The following is a 21,733-nucleotide window of genomic DNA, read 5'->3' on the forward strand; positions in this document are numbered from 1 at the left end:
GACTGCACACCCCATTAAAAACAGTAATCGCAAACAGATCTGGCTCCTCCTTACAATGTGCAAGCTAAGGGTCACTCCACAGCAGCCCATGCAGTTCCCAAGGAGTTGCCCTGGCACAGTTTGCAGGGTTTGTGCCGTGCCCGGAGCAGGGCTGCTCGTGCAGCTGCTGCTCAGGCAAGGAGGGGACGGGGCCAACTGAGAGCAAGGGACAGAAGGGAGGAAAAAAAAAAAAAAAAAAGGCAGCAGTGAGCTGTAGTGATCCAACAGCAATTCTGGGGAAAAGACACCTGAACCCAGCAAGCCTCGAGGGGAATTCTTGCCCGCATGGGCAGGCACGTCCCGGTACCCCTCTCCAAGGCTCCCAAGCCAAGACAAACACGTGCTGTGACAGTCACACCTGCCTGCTCCCCTAGAGCAGCTCCGAGCGATGCCGTGTGCATTTCAACACAACCCAGGCTCAGCTCCTGCCCTGGTGCTTCCAAAAATGCGGGGCCCTGCGGCAGATTGCCCGTCAGGGAGTCGGCAGCCTCCTGAAGCCAGTTATTCCCATTAATTGTGGTTGTTCTACTCAGCCCCTTTTCCAGCAGGCTCTCCCAGCACCTCCTTTTTGGTGCCCTCCCACCCACAGAGCCCCCCAGGCTCTCACTCACACTCAGGGACACCCGGGGCTATGGGGTCGCTGAGCACCCTCCCTCATCCTCTCATTTCCAGCCCGGCTGCTTGACCTCGCCTCCCCCCTGAAGAAACTTCCATTTGGCCCTGATCCCCATGCACATCCGTCTGCCCCTTATCAACCATTTCATCGCTCGATGGTCGAAAGTTGCTCGACTAAAATCAAAACCAAACCCAGCCAATACCTCCAGAGACCCACAGAGACCTCCAGGTAGGTTTTGTCTGCTTTATCAGCTTTCTGTCTCGAATCAAGGTTGGTAGCAAGTCCTATCTATGATTTTCAAGATAGCAAAGCTTCGGCAATGACTCAACCAGCCCTTTTTCAGGTGAGAAAACCTGAGCATCTGCACACCGCTCCTCACGTCTACACGCTGCGAACTGGAGCTCCAGCCACAGCCGGCAGTGTGAGTGAGCACAAAACCCCACAAACACCCTAAAAGCAAGCCCTGCTGCTCTCCTGCCCAGCCGCTGCTCGGAAGCCCTGCAGATGGGATGTGCAGGAATGCAGCCTCCGAGCTGCACCAGCACAGCAGCCACATGAAGGAGTTGCTTCTCCTCCTCCTCTCTGTTTTTCTGCAAAACCGAGTAAGGTTTCTTTCAAGGGCAATCTGATCAACTGAGAATGAAACTCCAGCATCAGGCAGGTTTCAAGGTCTGCGTGCCAGACATGGGCTCGCTCTGGGGCAAGGAAACCAAAAGCAAGAGAAATTCTGACCTGTTCAGCAATAACTTTTTTTTTTTTTTTTCCTGTTAACTCTTTCCTGTCAGGGCTTTCTGCAGGAAAGGAGCCACATGCATCCAGGCAGTCCCAGCCCGGGCAGCTGGGGAGACCTCTGCCTGCTGCAGGACAGACCCACGGCCAAGACCGAGCCAAAGGCAGTGCTGCTGCAGCGCCCTTTGCAGGCACAGAGCCATGCATGGGGCTCCCTGAAGCAGAGCAGGAGGGGGAAGAAGAAGGAGAAGGAGGGAAACCCCAAAAGCCCAACTGCTCCCAAACAACCCCACACTAAAATTTAATAAAAGGTAGGAGCCTGAGTGCAGCCTCTGTTTATGATGGGTGGGCAACTGTATTTCTGTCCTGTGGCTTTCTGTTTTTGCAGATGCATTCCAGCACAAAAGCAGAGGCAATACGCGCCGCTGAGCAGCAGAGTTTATTTTAAGGGATGTAACATTTTCCTGAGAGGATGCTCTATTTGCATCTGCTGCAGGAAACAGTAACACAGGCAGGTGTGTTTCCACCTAAGCCAGAGACAACACAAAATGCACAATGCAAAGCAAACGGTTTTGTCTTGCAAATCTCTGCTCGGTGTGCTAGAGAAAAAAAAAAAAAAAAAAAAAGAAAGAAAAAAGAAAAAAAAAAAAGGAAAGAAAAAAGAAAAAGAGGGAGGGAGAGGGGCTTTCCCCAGGGCCTGTTTTCTAGCTTATTAGTCCTGCAGATGCTCGAGACCTACTTTGCCAGGAAGGAGCTCCATGCCCACCGGCAGGAGCAGGCAGTCGCAGTCTGCAGGCGTAACCGCTGCCCCGCATTTGCATGCGGGCAGAGCGCCTAATTGCTGCCCTGCGCGCCCTACCTGGCAGGAAGAGCGTGCTCCTTCCAGAAGCACCCTTCAGCAACAAGCTTTTGCTAGGGCCTCCTTCAGGAGCACGCGGTGGTGGTAATTTGGAGGATGGATCAAGTAATTGTATTTAAACGAAGGTATCTTTGCATGGTTTGAATGCAGCGTAAGCCACGACGACTCCTCCAGCACGCCACGGCAATTTGAGTTTCCCTTGCAACAATCCCGCTGTGGTTATTTCCTCGGAGCAGCCAGTGCCTCCAGCACAACAATACAGGGAACTTTCTGGATGTTAATGAAAGAAATAAAAAAGTTTTAGCTCTCTTTTCTTCCAGCCCTGTACTTTGGGAAGAAATAGCATTAAAATATATATGCCACTCTGCTCTGGCAGGTTATTACCTCATTTTGCAACATTTTCAATGAGCAAAAGCACGGTGTGGTGGGAAATAGCACTCAGAGACAGCATTAGGTATTTAAAGAGGGGGGAAAAAAGAGAATTTTTTTTCCTTTTTTTTTTTTTAAATTAAGTGTAATTACTCCGCTGGCAATCAGTGTCACAACAGCAGAAGCCAAGTGCTTCAGATCCCAGGGACACTACAGCATTTGTAGGAATAAGCAGCAATATTTAGTGTCATACAGGGCGATGTGCCAGATAGGATGAAAAAGCAAGCATTAACTGCTTGTGGGGTTAGAAGAAAGTTGTCCAGAAATTATGACAGTTTTCTACACCACATCAATATTTTAATAAAAATCTGAATTCAAAGTGTACAAACACAAACTGCTCTGCAGAAGGGCAAAAATATTTTAGTCAGAAGACAGTGCTTTTAGGAAATGAGATTTTTGACTACTCTTTACAAACTTTTCTGGGAAGACCCAAAGGCTTTATTGCTATTTCTCTTTTCCTTTCCATAGAGGAAAATATTCTTCCACTCAGTTTATCCCTAAGCGTCCAACAAGCTCTTTTTGGCCCTTGCTACACTTCCCAGAGGTGCTGCAGCCGCAGTTTGGGGCTATGATGCCTCTTGCTTATAACAATAACACCCCTATTTCAAAGTTATTTTTTTATTATTATTATTTTTTACTCTAATCTCTCTTTTATCACCAGAATACCTTACAAATCTCAATGAAACAACTCTGTTGCTTTGCAACCCATACACCTTCCTGCTTGTTTTTCCTTTCTGCCTGTTAGGGCTTCTGCTTCAGGCTTTACTTTCTGCAAGCGAGGAGCTGCCCGTGACCACGCAGACGGGCTGCAAAGCCGTGGGCCTGCTCCGGCCTCCAGGCAACGCTGCCTGGAAAACCCTACACAAACACAGGCCAGAACAGTACAGCTTCTATCTCATGCTGAAAATTCAAAAATAGAATTGCTTTCTCTCTGACTTTTCCCGCCTATGTGCTTCGAAGACGGGCAAACAGGCACCAAAGAGCATCTCCAAAAACCCCTTTCTGCTGCCCATGCTCACAGGCACCAAACGCCCCACTCGCTGCCCCAGAAGAATGAGTTCTCCCTATGGGTGAAGCAGTTTCAGAGCAAGGTCACCCATGGGAGAAGAGAGCTTCGTTTACGAAACTTGACTTAATTGCTGACGCGATGAGAGGGATGCGGGCACCGTGCAGGCGCGTGGGAGGCTGCAGGGGAAAGGGCTGGCTGAGCGCAGCACTGCACGTGGCTCCCTTTGCTTATTGGAAAATTAGAGAGAGTCGTGCAGCTCCTCCCGTGTTGTGTTACTGACAATAATGTCACTCTGCCCTGCGTTATGCAGTCAAGAATTAAATGATTACATGCTTTCCTTAGGGTCATGCCTACAACGACAGCAGCAGGGGAAAGGCAAGGCCTTTCCAGTGTACCCAAAGAGTCAGAATTTCATTTTATTTCATGTACACGGAGTTACCCCTACAACTGCTTTCTCTTGCAGAACAGCAGCATTTAATGTCTATTACAGACTAACAGCAGAGAAAGTCAGAGGCACCACAGCAGAGCTTTGAAGACAACTCATGCCCTGCCTCCATGGAAAGGTTAAAGGCATCCTTGGGTTAAAAAACCTTGCTATAAATTGGAGGTGTGAGCTCACTCCCTGCTGCACAGCCCCCACTGCTGTCCCACCGTTTGGGGGTCTCAGTTGTCTGGCTGTAAAATGGACACAATCCCTCCCATCACCTTCCCATGAGAAGGGATGAGGAGTTGAGGGGGTCTCGTATAAGGGACAAAAAGCCTGGAAAAGTGAGGGGAAAGACATAGCACTGCACTCCTGTGACCCCTGCACCACAGCTCCTTCAGGGCTGGGAGAGCAAAGGGGGACTCCGAGGTGCCACATGTTCTGAAACAGGTAGGAGCCAAATGCGCTGCGTTATTTTATTATCATTAAATAATGCTTCCATGGCCTTCACCTCTTCCCTCCTTTTTCTTTTTTTTTTTCATTTCTTTTCATATATATTTTTACTGAAGTTTTTCCAAATCACAGCCGAGCGCAGGTAAATCCCTGAGGAGCTCCCTGCCAGGCAGATGGCAGCTCTGCTCTTCCCCTCCGTGCTGCTAAACACGCCGAGCCTCCTGTGACGTGCCATGGGCCAGCCAGCCAGAGAGCAGCAGGAGCATCCTGCAGCGAAAAAAACAGCATCTGCAGGATAGCCCTGATCCTGCAAGGCTCCTGGCCTGAGGTCGACACCAAGACACCAGCTCTAGAAGTGCTGCCCATTGGTGACAGCGACCTCTGTGTCACAGCCTAAAGAGAACCAGCCAGCCTCCTGCAGGACTTGAGATGCTTGCTCCCCCCCATCGACTCCTTTCCAGGTTAAATGAGCAGGTAACACTTCCCCCCTCCCCGAACATCAAATGCAAATTGAGTGATTTTGCTCTTTGAAGTTATCAGCCATAATCTGCGAGTTTGTCCTTACGTCCAAGCACTTTTTAAAATAATTTATATTAATTGTTCCCACTGCAATTTGGTTCACACCATACTCCCTGCATGAAAAACTCCACCTAAATTCCTGACATGCCCAAACCTTCCATTAATTCATGCCCAGTCGCTTTTGTCTTCATCTCTGGCCCAGTAACACCGGGATTTGTTTAGCTCTGCTCATTCCCCATGGTCCAACACCAGTAGGGCTGCTCCCCTGCTTTGGACCCTGTCCTTGACAGCCTTTCTGCCACACTGACCAAACGTTTGGCTTCAGAAGATGTGGTTAACCATAAGATGCACCACGCACCTCCATGTAAGGATTAAAACAAGGTAACAGGCTCTGACACACGCTCATTTTCTCAGAGCTCACATCTCCTGGAGTGGGTACCAGGGTTGTCACCGAGCCCCGCATGCCACAGGCTTTGCAGCTCTGTTGCAGCATCAGTGAGTTTATTTAGCTTAAAAAAAAAAAAAAGTCTGTCACACAGTCACCTGTGGGCATCCCAGTGAAGTGGAGGGGTGCAGCAACTCATGCTAGGACCCGGAGACATGTCACAGGGAGATCCTCATCCCCACAGGTAACAGGTATAGAGGTTGCTGTGCTTAGGAGCTGGCACCAAGCCCTGCCAGGAGGGACTCTCTAGGGGTGCACTGCACAGCACCGCTGCAGCACTGGCAGGCCTTGCAAAAGAGCTGCATTTGGAGAGCAAACGGCCCTAAAACAAAACCCTCAGCGAGGGCAGGAAGGAAAGGAGGGGCACCCTGCCAGGATGCCTGGGCTGCGGGCACAGGGGCGATGGCAGCCCAGACCTCCCCCTGCCTCTGTAGGACACCCTGCTGTGGCTCCTGGCACAGAGCATGCAAGTCCCCAGGTGTTACTAGGAAGGAAAAGGAGTTTGGGTTGATAGTGGAAGTGTTCTGCTGCCACGTGCACTGCTCTGCACAGATTTCTGTGGTCAGCAGCCCCGCAGGTGCAAGCCCCAGCTCCGCACCTCACACGGTGCTTCCGAAGGTGCACGTGTGTGCGCTGCTCCGTGCCTCTGTGCATGCACGCGTGGCACGTCGGGGCTTTCTAGGAAGCCTGGAAGAAACCCCGAGCTGCTGCCTGCATCCCAAGTGAGCAAGGAGGAGGAATTTCAGCAAGCAGCTGAGAGCCGCAAAGGTTCATTAATCCTCAACCCAAACCAACTGAGGCTACGAAGCCTCTGCTGCCACAGACGCCACCCGTTTGAGCACCCTGTTCACCAGTTCACCCCGTTAAATGACACAGCTATTTTCTCTCCCAGCAAGCTTCAAGCTCCCTTCCCTACACACTGCTACGCAAATAACACCTCTGATTTCCCCACCGGCAATAACTCACACAGCACCCAGCCGCTCCGTGCGGGACAGATGCAGCACCCACCCCCGGCGGCTCTTCCCACCGCGCTGCAACCTGCAGGATGCCAACACTGGCCCCGAATCAGAAAAAACATCGAGGATGATGATTAAATACCAAATTCTCCGGGATGGCAATTAAATGCACGCTTACAGGCAGGCACATGCTTAAACGCTGTCCTGGATGGTGATGCTTTCCGAAATCAGGGCCCTTTCCAAGGAAGATGCAGTTGCTGGGTGAATCAACACCGACTTGTTTGTGCTGCTGCAGTTTGAGCAAACTGGGGAGAGCTGGAGAAACGGGGAACAGCTCAGCCTCCACCGGGAAGCTGGGCTCTTTGCTAGGACCCCACATACCCCAAATTACTCTCGGCATCCCATGAGGCCAGCACAGAAGTGAACAACACTTGTGCCAAACCCAGTCCACCTGCATTCATTCCCACTTTTAGGGTCCCACCTGGCAGGGCGATGGCCACAAAGCAAAGCAAGGGACATGGAGGCTGCCAGGTGTGCTGGGGTGGCACACAGCGACCAGGGATGTTTCCAAGAAATGGTCACAGCCTCTTCACCACGGTTTATATTAAATCCATTTAATTCTTGCTTTAGCCAGAACTGGCAGCTATTCCCCTCTCCAGCTGTGAACGACAGTGGAGGAGCAAGTGGTTTATTTCTGTTTTCTCACCAGGAGGTGGTGATAGGAAAGGTGCAAGCCCCGGGTGTCCTGCAGCGTCCTGCAGAGCTCCCTGCCCTGCATCCATCCAGACCCCAGGCTTGTTACACACACAGGGGGGTCTCTTCTCTGCAGCTGGGGGGGCCTGCCCCAGTAATTGGGAGAGGGGCTGGGAAACATCCAAGGGAGAAGAGGAGATCTCTCTTGTTTTTCTTCCAGTACACAGCTTTAAGAACCGCTCTCTCATGTTGCTGCGAATGGCACAGAACACGGGACGGGCAGCTTAGAGCAAGAGGCTGCCCTACGGAGTAGCTGCTCTGGCTGCTTTGCTTTGAGCCTCCAGGCAGAGGTAAGCAGAGCCGAGAGCACTTGGGAGCTTGCAGCAAAGCAAGAGGGTTTTGTTGTATTTTTGTTTGTTTGTTTATTTTTAAAGGTAAAAGTGTCTAAGCTGGGTAAAAAACAGTCCCTGCTCCAAGCTGTCAGGGACAAGGAATCCATGTGGCTTCACAGTTTTTCCACTGGCTCCAGAACTAGCCTGCCCAGGCAGGAGAAAACCCACCAGCAACCAGCTGGCCCCATCCCACCCAGCCAGACACAGGCGCTGAGGCCATGGGTGCAAAGATCCACAACACTCCTGTAAGCCTACAGAAGCAAACACAGTCCCCATCAACAGGTTATAGATGGGGAAAAAAAAATGGGGGGAAAAAAAATTAGATTTAAAAGGCTGCTCTGCTCTCCACCCTGATTCAGCAGTGGTTTACCCAGCTGCAGCCTGTTTACATTTCCAGCAAACTTCATCCTGAGCTCCTTGGGCCAGATATTCTAAGAGAGGAAAGGAACTTTATTTATCATGTACTAGAGAGCAGCACCCAGCGTGAGCTGCTCGAGCCAGGCTTGGAGTGAGATCTCCAGCACTGCACAACCCCCAGGAATTTCTGTAGGCATTTAATGGTGTTTTCTTTTCTTTTTTTGGTAACTTACTCTAAAAAATAGGCATTCTATAAAATCCCAGAGTTTTCCATCACACATTCTCATAGATACTGGGGTAGCAGTCAGGCTCCTTGCTTTCAGTATGAATGATAGCATCTACAAGAGAATTCAGAACTTGGCAAGTTGAAAGAAAAAGCAGTTCACCTTCAAGTAAGCACTCAGCCACTATTTCTATGAATAATAAATATATTAATTTATTACATGAATAAAATGCAGGAGAACAGAACTTATTAGCAGCCGCACTGTGAATAACCTGCTAGCAATCTAACACTTGAGCCTGAAAAAAAACAGCCATATCTAAAAACCTGAAACAAACTTTTTCTTAGTTTTCTAAATTTTTTTTTATGAGTTAAAGCGGTTATAATACCTGTAAGTCCTAAAACACTGCCTCAGTGTCAGATCTGCATGCGTCTGCTTTAATTATACATAGCAGAGATCAAAAACCAGATAATGCACATGGCAGAGCTCCTCAGGACAAGGCATGGACGTGCCAGGTTTGCTCCAGGTTAGTCTTTTCTATGAGCCACATTTTCATCTCTAATTTACTTGGGTCTGTTCCAATCCCACCACTCTATACAGTGAGAACAGAGCTTTAGGTTAATGCTACCTTGCATGCATCGTCACGAAAACCCACATGGTTTAATGCAAACTTTGCCACGGTGCTCACGATAAAGATAAATTTCACTGAACGCCCAAAGCGTCGAGGGTGCAAGTGGGATTTGAGCAACGTGCCAGCCCAAAGTGCTGAAATGAGCAGAAACTGCTCTGGCGTGCAGGCTGCAACCTCCCATCTGAGCACGCAGCACGGGAGAAGTGCGTCAGCTCCTTCTCTTGGTTAAGGAGCCCGAGCAGAACATTCCACTGATGATATCCTCCTATGTCTCTAATACTTTTATTTTCATATTTTCTAGAGAAATAATTCCCAGAGATGCTGCTGCTTCACCTCTTGATTGGAGCAGAAAGGCTTCAGTGCTCCAAGGGAAAGCAAATAACTCGGCCTTACAGGGCTGGCTGGCGTGGGAGTGAAACTCCACCTCACTTAAATTATGAAAAACAAAAGCAAGAGCCCCCAGCTCTGAGCCTGAATTACTTATAATTTCCCCTTGCAAAGCGAAGGAAGTATTAGATCCTACATTAACACCATGAGGATGCTGTAGTACAAAGCCCGCAATAATTAGAGAATGTCCAAATTAACAAAAGTCGCAGTCTGGACTCATTCCTCCATTTATGTACACTTTTAAAGGGGTTTAATTAAGCTACCACATCTTAAGATGGGATTTTCAAAGCTATATAAGCAAGTCATAAGAATCCAGGCTGCAAAGGGCAATTCAGGCCACCATGATTCTTTGAAAATCCTTAATTGGTGTAATAGAATTTATTTTTCTCCTGCAAATTAGACGTATATTTAGCCAAAATAACCTGGAACAACATACAGAAATTACCGATGATCATAACCTGAGGGCAGAGTTAAGGTTACAGAGTCAGGATTTACTTATGTTCACTTGTCAACTCTTCAAATACCCAAAACACAGACATCGCAAGACAGACAAAAAAGGGCGTCTTCCAGAGCCGTGGCTGGGCAGAGTTGCCCAAGGATGACCAACATACCCATGAAATCAAATCAAATAAACAACCGAATCTGAGACTGGCCAAATTCTTTCACTAAAGCTTTAGATCTGTTTAAGGTATTTAAAATAATCTAAGTCTTTCTATTGGCACAAGCTGTTTAAAACGATCTAAGGCTTTAGATTGGTTTAAGCTGCTTATGCAGCTTTAAGGTTTTAGAAAGGTTTAGACTGCTAAAAACGTTCCCCAAAAACAAGTGGGGTTATTTGCTGGAGCTAGTCATACCACTTCATGGATCCGGTACAAATATAGAAATATACACACAGGAATAAAATTTTGTTTGCAACACTCCGAGTCAAAGTCAGGCAGGGCTAAGTCTACAAATACTGAGTTCACACAAGATTTCTGTTGGCATAAGTTTGGGTTCTGGGAGCAGCACACCCTAGTTAAAGCACCGAGACCTCTGTCATCTTTAGGAAAAAAAATGTACCATAGGAAATGTCATGAAACTTGAGGCAACAATTCCTCCCTGTTAAGAAAAAGCAAAGAACGTGAGAGCATGTAATCCTATAAACTCAGCTGGCCTCCCCCCTTTCCCACCTCTGTATCAACGTTGGTATCCCTCGCCACACTTCCCTGAGGATTACAACCACTGTCAGTCTGTTTGGGGTTATGAAATCCAAGGTGCCCATGGGATGCTCAATGACAAGACCCCATTTGCCAGGCAGGTCCTTGCCTCGAGCAATCCCTCTGGACTGCAGTGGGTGCTGGAACCCACGCAGCCACTGGAGCTCTTCCAGGAGGCCATCACAGATCCCACTCTGCTCTTCTGGGTTTTTGCAACTGGGCACAAAACAACCCTAAACCCCCCGGGGGCTGCGGGCTCTGTGCCCCCCAGCCCCTGAGATCAGAAGCCCAGAGCAGAGCCCCAGCTCCTGGAGCTCAGCCACAAGGACGGAGTCACCGCCTGTCCCCTGGGGAGCTTCGATTTCCTTCCCGAAACACTGCCTGGAAAATCAGGGCAACGCTCCTGCTGGAGGGCACACCTTTCATAAACAGTTGCAAAGCCAGACCTTGTCTCTTTCAGCCACTCAGATGTTATCTTTCCAATTTTCAGTTTCCCTTTCTGCCCCACAGAGGGGACAGTCCCGTCCCTCTGTACCATCTAGATGCACAAAATGCAGTCACACAGGGACAAAGAGCCTTGTATATTTTTTTTTTTTAAAGCCACTTGAGCACAGGCACTGTGGTACACAGCCACCCTCCGCTCTCATTTACACAAACATAAAGGCAGAGCATCTGGCCATGTGTCAAAAGTCTTTAATTACACGATCAAGCTTATCTTAGATATTTATTTATTGAAAGTTGTAAATAACACAAGATTGCGTTCTATCTGATAAACACCACTCGCACAAAGGGAAGTTAAGATTTCTTATTCAACCCAATACTTATTTATTCCTTTTTTTTTTTGATTGCTTAACTTTGCAACCTCCATGCAGTATCAATGCGAGTATCCTCCCCACGTGCTCCCACTGTTGCCTATCACTGTTGAGCACCGGGTTCATTTTATGTTTTTTCAGCCGAGCAGAACTAAATATGATTTTTCATAATAAAGTCATTCATCCCAATCTGCATTTTTATTTGGGACTACATTACTTTGGACCCCAAGCAGCTTTTGCAATGGCAAACTCTGAGCAAAAACAGCTAAGAAACATATAAATGCTGACAAAAAGAGCAACAGAAACCTATCCTACAGCTTCCTTAGACAGCTGTCTGTCTGAGGATCATCCTGTGATTTGCAAAATCTTCACAAGCAATAGCACCACACCAGGAGACAGTGCTGGGAAGCACAAGGCAGCACCAGAACCAATGAGCAGATTTACCCAGGGGGGAAATTACCCCATAGCCCCCGATATGTTCCTCTTGCCATTGACATAGGTCCTGACAACCACAGGTACAAAAATCAGAACCTCTGCTTAGCTTTTATCATAAACTTGTCTCGTTCAGTATTCATTAATAAGCGATATTTCTTGAAAATTCAGTATTTGGGGGATTTAGCTACCTTCCTGGTATTCCCCACGCAAATTCGTTTTGCAGAACACTTTCTAGCTCTGCTGCTATTTACATTGCCAGCGTTTGGGAGCATCAGTCCCCGCCAGTTGACAAAGCTGTTCACACTGGAGCATGGAAACACAAACGGTACCAGTCAGAGGTGAAGTGAGGACAGAGCTTTTCTCTGCATTACCCCCATGTACACAGCCCATCCCTGCAAAATAAACTTTTTGCACAATTCATGGAAGGGCATCTCCTTTGTTTTTATAACCTACTCTGTATTACAAAGCACCCTGGAATCTCCAAGACCAGGATCCCACAAAGGGACCAGGGTCTGGACACAGGCAGCAAGAGCCTCAGCCCTTCCCTAAGGGGCCATAACATGAAGCCAGACGTTATCCCATTTACTGGTGCAAAACAAAGGTACAGAAAGAAAGAAGAGTGGCTAGAAGTCATGCCAGGGGGCTCACGCCAGTACTACTAATACTAACCCCAGCTCTGACCCAGCCACCCATACCACCGGCCTTTGCATTTTCCCAGTATCCAGCCCCAAAACAGCTCTACCCTCACACAGGTGGGGCAGCTCCCCAGGCAGCAGCAAAATGTTTTTGCTTTACAGCGTGATGCATTTCTGTAAAAAACAAAATTGCTTGCCTTAATCTGCCTGTAGTGCAGGGAAACCACAAGGGAGTTGGGGAAACATCAGCGCAAGCATCCCCATCGCTGGAGGCAGCGCTCAGCCCCTGGGGAGGGCACACGCATGTGCCTGGCTTTGTGGACATGCAAGGGCAAAGAGGAGGAAGAAGAATTTCAGATACCACGCAACCAAGGAGCACAGCTTGCAACGGGACTTTGGCTTCCATGCCGCTTCATGGGGAAAAAGTAAATCCCATTAATTCTTATAGCACAGCATACCAGGGTAAAACCATTTTCTGCCCGTACTGAAAAGCACGCCCTTCGCTCTCACATACCCAAAGTCCACATCCAGCACTCCAAAAAGCAGCTCACTCGTTACAACAGCAACACCTTCCATTTGTGACCCTATTTACCTATTTAAGGCCTGCGGGTTACGTTCCGCCAGCAGTGCCCCTGTGCCCCCTGCGAGCTGTATGTCCCATCCACCTCCCTTCTGCTCGCTGCTGGATCCGGCCCCAGAGCCGTTCTCACTCCCCCCCTGCAGTGGGTGCTCTTGCTGCCCTTCTCGTGGCACCACACCGCCTCTCCTTGGAGGCAGGGAGCCACCCTAAATATTTTCCTTCAGCCTTCCAGGCGCGCACAGCACCTCTCCTTCCTTTGCTAGGCAGCACGCTTTTTTCCACCGTGTATCATTACTGCCTGACGAGTCCAAGTTATAATCAAATGCAACTATCAGAAGTTGCCCACGCTTACTGGAGACGTCCCAGCCGTGCCGGGTCGCACGCAGCATTAATTTCTAGCAAATACAGAGAAGAGTTTTCTGGAGAAACCTGGCCAGACTGCTTCTGTACAGCCATTAAAAACAAAACAGCCTGTTTGGCTTGACAATCTTCGCTCCCCCCTAAAATTCACTATGGTGCCAGGACCAAGAATAAATAAATAAATAAATCAGGGCAAAGATATGAGTTATAAGTAACCAAAACCAGGATGTCAGCATGGGAACCCACCTGCAGCATTCAGGACTGCGATCCCGTCTGTGACAGCCAACAAGGAATCAGGTGGAGTCCTCAGGGAGAGCGATGAGGGCTAACAAGTGTGGCTTGGGCAACTAAATCTTATGGGCAACTGGGAACTGGCGTTGGAGGATTGCAAACAGCTTGGAAACGGAGGATGTAGGACGGATGCAGGTAAGAGGGACCGGGACCGAGGCAGGAGGGGATGTTGCCTGCACAGCTGGGCAAGGCACAGGGCTCTGTCCTTCCACACATGAGCATTTATTTAGAAAACCCCACAAGCTCCAACCACACCTCCTTGCCATTTTTGCCTTTGCTTATTTCTAACCTTCTAGACATTTTGATTTCAAATTCATCATTCAGCAGGAATGCCCGCTGGGGGGGTATATAAAATATGCTTAAGCTCAAAAGGCACCTAAAAAAAAGGGGGGGGGGTTAAAAGTTTTGTTTATAGCGGAGGTGTGTTTTGAAGGACTCTGAGATCATCCCTGACATCATTACAAGCAGCGCTTGCCTTTCTCGTTCGCACTTTAACAGAATGATAAATTCTGCGGTGACTTATTTTCAGCAGATTACTCGTTACATCAGGGTTTACTCACTCCTTTTTACCGGCAGCCCCCAAACGGGGGCCGTGAGTCAGCAGCAGCCCTGGGCCCTTCCTCCAGGGAAGTGGGAGATGGTCCAGCCACCCGCGGTTCTCTCCTCAGCCAGATTTTATTGACCAAGCTCCTTTAGAAGGTGCCCGTGCATCCCACATCAAGAGCTGCCAGAATGTCGAGATGGCACATGGGAGGGGAAGCGAGCAAGAGGCAGTCTCTCCATCACGTTTTTGTCCCAGCTGTAAAACATCTGGGGCGTTTGAGAGGGTGCTCGACTCATCCAAAGTCCCGTGGGATTCCCACACGGGAGCCCTGGGGCAGCAGGGCTGTGGGATCATCCAGCTGCAGGGTGAGTGAGGCTCATCCGCCAGGACCATTAGGGTCGGAGTCATTAGGGCGTCCCGGGCCACAACGACACATCCAGCCCCAGCAGGAGCCGTCCCAGCAGCTATTTCTGGGGCTCCCCCTCCCTCCGCTCTCAGGGGACACCAGCAGCATCCCACAGCCCTTGGCTACGAGGGCTTTCACACACGGCTTGCTGAGCCCCGAAGCTGGCCACACCACATGCAGTTATTCAAGTTTTTGGTAACAGCGACTGGTCGCCTCATTCACCTCCCAACAGCCCAGACTCCACCGCAACCCCAGGAGCCAGGGCTGCTCCTGCTGCTCACAGCATCATCTGCACAAACCACATCTAACCACGTGGAGCGTCTGTACAGCAAGAGACATGATTCCTGCCTCCCCCCCGTGCATTTTCCTCTGGCACCACTGCCTGCCCAGCAAATACTCATCTAAAAAAACAAAAGCGAGCAAGCGCTGCTGTCTGCAGTTGGAGCTTAGAGTCACAACTTATTACTTGTATTTTCAATCTGCCAGGGACCCACGCTGAGATCTTGGCCAAACGACTCCCCGCTCCCCCACCCCCGTTTCCCACACAGCAGAGAAAGTAAGACACGGAAAGGTTAAATGGGAACAAAAAAAGGCCATGCTGCTTTTTTTCCCCCCACCTCAGTTCACCACTGAGATCAGAGTTGAGCAAATCCATGACTTACATAGCTGGTACATTTCCGTTCTTGAAATAAAAGTCTCCAAGCTTCTTAAAGAACTAAAAGAGATCGGAGCTATGAATTGTGCCACCCCTTTTGAAGCAAGACCAGTAATATAGCTAAACGTGGACATATAACAACCCACCCTCACCTGATGATCCTCAGATAATGATGTGCACCTTTAAGCCATCAAGCAAATCAGCATGTTGGGATGTACAGCTCCTTGGTGCATCCATCCTAACCAGCATCATACGTCTGCCTCAGCTGAGCCAGCTGCAGATATTTAACTTTACATGGAGAAAGGAGATTTCTTTTAGCCACAAACAAGCCTAGTGTGGTTTGTGTTCCTACCAGCCCAAGACAGAGGGGCTGTCCCCCAGCTGGTCCAACTGAAAATGCTGGGTTTAGGTCAGCATTAGGTTACTGATCTCCTGGCACCGGTACCTTCCTCACCAGTTCCATGTCATGAACAGAGATCACCAAGATTTTTGCTAATTCCTGAGCCAGCCCAGGGCCGGGTGGAAATCCAGAACTAAAGTGCACCCAAGGAGCCCTCGAGGCATCTGTGAAGCCCACCTACAGCCATCAACTTTCCCAGCAACATCCCCATCGCACAACTCGACCGAACAGGCCAGCCACGTTTTCCAGAAATGAGCCAAGATGCTGGAGAACCCATCTGAAAGCCACAGCCTTCCACGTCATGTACATTTACAGAAGTCTTACAACTATTTCCAGCAAAATAATTAACAGCTTCCTTTGTGAGCACGATACTAGCGGGTGACCGGGGCTCCTCGGGGAGTGACAGTCTCTGCCCTTGAGTTTCACTTCCCCTTCTTGGGAGGCGATGAAAGAATACAAGGCGGATTGACGCAGGGCCACCAGCTCCCACCGGTCCCAAGGTACTACAGAGACTCCCTAAAAGAGCAGCTCCACGTGGTGCTCAGCTGCAGCCAGATCTGCAGAGGAGCACACGGGCTCTTTGCAGCAGGAGACAAAATTCGCTGTGTCCTGCTAACGCTGCCGGGAGGGAGGGTTGGGCAATGCAACGCACGAAGGCTTTTTGTGGCCCCAGAGCAGGAGCTGGTGCCTGACACCACGATGAGGCAATGTTTGGAGATGATTTAGTAGGAAAGGAGCCACCTCCCCTTCCTCCCCCTCCTGAGTCCCCAGCTTGTTTGGGCTTTTTCTCAGGAGCCTTCTCATCCAAACCATTTCCCACCAGCGCTGATGACCGCTGCCAACCTCAGCAAGCTCAGGGCTGGAGACCAGCAGCGATCTCCTACACGGCACCACCCCACAAAAAACCCACAGAGCAAGCAGGCTAGCCAAGGGGAAGAAATAAAGACCAACCCCCCTGTGTTTCATTGCAGCTGGGAGGAATTGCATCCAGTTGATTAGAAACAAATCTCCAAAAAGAAGAAAAACTAGCACAGCATTGGGTTCGTTGGTACAGCACCAAAACTGGCAAGAGATGAGCATCGCTGGCTCGGCATGAGGGAGCAGGAGATCTGGGGGATTAAATACCTGCTTCCCTCTCACTGGATTTGCCATTTCTGGATGCCTGGGAGGATGAGGTGAGGAGGGAGATGCTCACACAGGGCATCAGACAAGACCCCAGGGCCAGGGACCTTTCTGCTACCTCTGCCTGTCCTCATGAGCAGATATAGACAAAAACCAGGCTTAGAGGAGTGTTTCCTTACCACTGGGTCAAAAGCATATCTTAATCATATTTAAAATCATATTCTCCTGCCTGCACCCCACATCAAACTCAATTTAAAAATATTTGCCTTTAGAAGAAGGGAGGAGGGGGAGAGCAGACTACATATTCAGGTTTGATTACTTTATATCTGTCAGGTTAAATATTCACAAGTTCTCTTTCTAGGAAGCCTCAAGGGGTTGTTTATATAAAATAAGTATTTTATTTTATGTGCTGCCCACTCTCAGTTTGCACAATTAATCAGGGGTAAACTTTCTGCAGACCCTTTCCTTAACAGCCAAGCAAAAAAAAAAAAAAAAAAAAAAACCCTACAAATAATCTTGCACACAGACATAACAGAAATACCTTGCTCTCAAACACACTTAAATACACCGAGATATAAACACAAACTTCCAGACAAAGGCCTGATTTCTGCCCTCAGAGGTTCACGGGGCTGGATGATCCCAGTGCGGGCAGGATTTGGCCATCGGAGAGGCCACTGCAGTCCCTGCTGCAAGCCCCAGCTTGCAGCTGGGGGAAACCACAGCAGAAAACCCGGAGCCTGAGCGAGAACCAGGGCCAGGTACAGCACAGGGCTGCTGCGGCCGGGGGAAAAACTCCAGCTGCCAGCAAAGGACAAACCTCTGAGGAGAACATCCCAGCGCTGCCCGGATGCCAACACCGAGCGCACACAAATAAAATTAAGCAGAGGGAAAAGAGAAAGGCTTTGTGCAGGCAAGAAGGTATTCAGGGATACGTTAAAATAGAGGTTGCAATATTAAAAAATAAATACAGATGTATATATATATGCTGTAGCATCAGGTAACGGTGGCTTGGCTATATGTGGCTGAAGGGTAGGGGAGCAGGGCCGCCCAGCATCGCCCTGGGAGGACGGGGCTCCCCACGGAGCAGCCCCACACCGGACCTGCACGCCGCAAGAAATACTGACAACCCACGCACACTGGGAGAAAATGAAGTTGCTGTCAACGGACGATAAATTCATGCGACAGGGAGAGCAAAGGAAGCCGGAGCGGGCGGCGGAGTCGCGGCGAGGACAGGGTTACGGGGCGGCTGCACGCCCGTGACACCGCTGAGGTTACCTCGGCTGGGGAGCTCGCCCATCGCCTGCCCAGTGGCCAAATCCGGCACCCGGGGATGTACACACACACACACACATTATATATATATACACACACACAGCAGCAACCTGACACCTTTCGGGGGGAAGCAGAGGCAAAATGGAATCTGGCTTGTGCACCCGCAGTACGGGGGGGACTGGACCATCTGCAAACGCGCACGCAACGAACAAAAAATCACCCCAGTGCCTACCTTTGGTGGGTGCAGGCAGCGGATCCGGAGCTGGCTGGGGTCGGGGGCTGTTCCCGTCTTTATGAAATGTTCGGCTCAGCCGGTGCTATTTGCATTCTTTCATTAGCACCTGTTTCAAGTGAGGAAGGAGAAAGCTCATTATGAGATCAGCTTCCTTTCAAAATAAATTATTAAAAATATAGAGAGATGCACGCTGCCAAATAATAATAACGCTAATAAAAAAAAAAAAAAAAAAAAAAACATGTACATTAAAGCCCCAAAGTAGGCAGTTTAATAATGGGAGATCTTGCAGGTTGTGAGCATGCTCCAGCCGGAACAAATCCTTCCTCTGTTATTCCTCTGAATAAAAATAAACCACGCTCAAGAAACCCAAACGGAAGCTTCCTCCTAGAATCCCTGCTGCTGAAAAATATGTAATAAATTCAGCCCGAAGACGCAGACTCTAATCAGCAGCTGTTTTCTGGATCCAAAGCCAGCCAAAGCCTCTCTTGTCTTTTCCCACTATGAGTCTGGGCCTTTTTGAAAAGGGTTTTAACCTTTTAAAGATACAGTGCACCAATTATCACTTCTGGAGGACCGTCACCCACAGCACAAATAAATTAATAAAGCGGCAGCAGTGGCACAGTTGGAGCAAGGGGGAGGTGTGGTTTGCATTAGCAGCCCTTCTACATTAATATCGTTATAGATTTTTTTAATAGGATTCCCCCCCCCCCTCCTCTGGGGGGAATAATAATAAACAGAGAACTTGCCACTCGGCTCTTGGATAAATGCACAGTCATTATAAAAATGAACAGCTGCTGGATGCGATTCAGGGAGCTGCATGGCCGCTCCTGATCAGGGTTGAATTGGTTACCACTGATTTTTGGTATTAACAGTTTCCGTCCCAGGCGGTGGTGTGCGAGGGTTAATGACATGCAGCGAGCAGCTCTGTTAAGTGCTTCCCATCAAACTGAGGCTTGGGCTGCAAAGTTTTAGCTGAGCAGCCCTGGCAGGGCAAGAAAGCATTCTGCAAGAGGTGGGATTTCGGTTTAACAAACCACCCCCCTCTTCCCCCTCCCCCCATTAATTTAAACCCAGGACCCAGGAGCAGGGCACAGCTCCCTGGGGACAGCCTGGAGCCAGCTGGGGCTCCGGGGGGGGCAGGCCCTCCTAAGCAGCAGGGCCCCAGGCCTGGCACCCCTGGGGGTGTCCCCTGGGGCCACGAGCACCCAGCCCACCTGGGTGCCAGCCTCATTATCCTGGGGAGCAGCAAGCAAGGGGCCATCCCTGGGTGCTGCTCAGTGGCCAGCCCTCTCCGCAGCCCCCGGGCACACAAACCATGGGAGTGAGCAGTCCTCCCTCCTTCCCCCCCCCCCCCCCCCCCCCACCTCCACTCCTCCTCCTCCTCAGCAGAAAATCATCATATTTCATGTGTCGCTGCTCCAGCCTCGCCAATTGGCTGGGCACCCGCAGGCGGAAATGTCAGGAGCAGCCCAGCATCGGTGCCGCCCGCAGCCACCCGCTCCCCCCGGGTCCCCCTGCAAACCGCAGCCTGGGGGGCACAGGGCTGCCTCTCAAATCGGAGAAAGAGAGGTTTTTAAAACCCTCTGGCTCCGCTCCAGAGGGACGCAGGCTGCCAGCAACTTGACCTTGACATGCACACTGGCAAGGAGCGTTTTCCAGATGACGGAGACCCAGCCCAGTGGCTCCTCACCAGGCTGCACCCAGCAGTGGTCATGCCACCAGTACCGAAGCTCTCCAGAGGGATGACACCTGGCAAGCAGATTTTCATTTTTCCACTATTTTCCACATTTGATGTGATTTTTTACAGCTTGCACTCACTTTCTAGACCTTTCAGAACCAGGCAGATCAGCATGGTTCTTTATTTTATTCACTGGAGGAGGTGGGACTTGCAAACATTCAGGCTGAAGCTACCCAACGTACAGCAACGGCTCAAGCAGGGAGGCAGCCCGAAGCTTCTCATCTTCTGGTTGTTCTCAGAGCAGGGGGAAAAAATCAGTCTTTGGGAGATGAGGCAATGGAGTACAAGAAGCAAATGAATCCTTGTGAAAACCGGCATCTACCTCCCCTGCAAGCAGCATCCAGAAACTGAAGGGGGATGCAATCGAGGACATTGGAAAGTCTTCTGCTAAGGAGCAGCTGAGCCATGCTTTCATACTGGCCTCTGTAGCACACCGGGAGCGTAAAAAACAGGGGAAATATGACAGGCAGAAAGCTAACTTATTTTTCTGCCAAAAAAAAAAAAAAAAGCATTATCACAAAAAAAAAATAAAGACAATTTGAGTGTGGCATTTATGGCACAAAACAGCTTATGAAACCCACAGCTCTCTACTGATCATGAAGAAGTAAACAAAGTGATATAATGGAAGAATGAAAACCAAAGCTTCCTCATCTGACCTTCTCAGGAGGAGCCCGAAGGCCATGTCCAGGCCCAGCAGGCAGCTCCAGGCCGGGGCAGCCACCAGCGGCCTGTGCTGGCCCCCACCTCCCCGTGGCAAGGCGAGTGCTTTGGCACAGCAGAGACTCATCACCACTGTGTGTCACTGTAGGCATTGAAACAAGTGCAGCAAGAGGGAAGAAAGCAAGATAATCAGGCCATTAAGCCAAAGACCACTGTCCGAGTCCACACAGACACAGCTCTTCATGTTTTTCTTCCCTTTCCCGATGTCAACAAGAAGGCATTTTGGCACATCAGCTAGTCTGTGCCATACATGAGAGATGAGCCAAGATTCTCCTGGCACCAGACTGCTCCATAGAAGAGCACCTGAGTGAATTAATTTGGTTATCAGCGTGGTGTCACCAGGTTGGCACCATGCTCCACCAAGGCCACCACCCTCACAAGGGCCCAGCTCTCCACATACCGCCATGCTCCACCGCAGAGACCTTGAGAAGTGACTCGTCTGCTCAGGCCTCATTTTCCACACCCACAAGTCACATGTGAAAATAGCTGCGCTAAGAAAGTTCACTGAAGTGTCAAGTTGACATTTGAACTCCTAAACAACCGATAGCAAAACCAGAGCAGCCGTCACCTCCTAACACAGTGCCCAGCAGCCTACTCAAAAGCCTCATGCAGGTAGGAGCAAATAGCCCAAGCCCCTGAGAACAGGTCACCACACTGCCCAGGGCGAAAGCCTGTTTGAACAAGAGATTTATTTATACATATTAAGGAAAATACACAATCAGCTCAAAAGCTGCAGTGGTTATACACCTCCACTGCTGATTTTGAGCTCCCATATCAGCCTGCATTTACCTGGCTTCAGCTCTCAGTTTGGAGACCTGGCCATTCTTAAGAGTGCTAAACAAGGAAGGGACAGAGTTGTGTTATTATTCCCCATGAAGTTTCAGTAAAAATCTTCAAAACAGAGCAGGAGGTAGAAGAGACAACCTGTTACCAGCTCGGCTCTTACAGGCCATTACCATGCTGCTGTTGTCTCCATAAGGGAAGGTTAAGTTTCTCTATACAAGCTCTTTGGTTTTGATGCACATTCCTCCTTTATGATGACTCAAGCTTCCCTCTGATTTCATGTGGTTTTTAAAAGATCCTTCCAGAAAGCCAGATACTAGAAGGCAACACAGAAGTTGCAGCAACAGCATCAGGAGAGCACAACCACCTGATCCCCATCCCCAGAAACAG

At 49.5% G+C, this 21,733-nt stretch overlaps 1 protein-coding gene across 15 annotated transcripts in view; it reads right to left on the minus strand.

Annotated features, from left to right (window-relative positions):
* HIVEP3 (HIVEP zinc finger 3) overlaps positions 1-21,733 on the minus strand; it is a 304,681-nt gene that overhangs the window by 241,272 nt on the left and 41,676 nt on the right. For 6 of the 15 annotated variants that reach the window (XM_068657523.1, XM_068657508.1, XM_068657525.1 and 3 more), the window contains exons 1-2: positions 21,517-21,733; positions 18,100-18,208 (exon numbers count right to left, since the gene is read on the minus strand). The gene's annotated coding sequence lies outside the window, so the exon portion shown is untranslated. Of the gene's footprint in view, positions 1-18,099; positions 18,324-18,346; positions 18,612-21,349; positions 21,395-21,484 lie in introns of those variants that run through there. The other 9 variants (XM_068657516.1, XM_068657517.1, XM_068657518.1 and 6 more) reach the window with 6 other exon arrangements.

Source organism: Anas acuta, chromosome 21 (assembly GCF_963932015.1).
Source record: "Anas acuta chromosome 21, bAnaAcu1.1, whole genome shotgun sequence".
In the NCBI taxonomy this organism is placed as follows: Eukaryota; Metazoa; Chordata; class Aves; order Anseriformes; family Anatidae; genus Anas; species Anas acuta.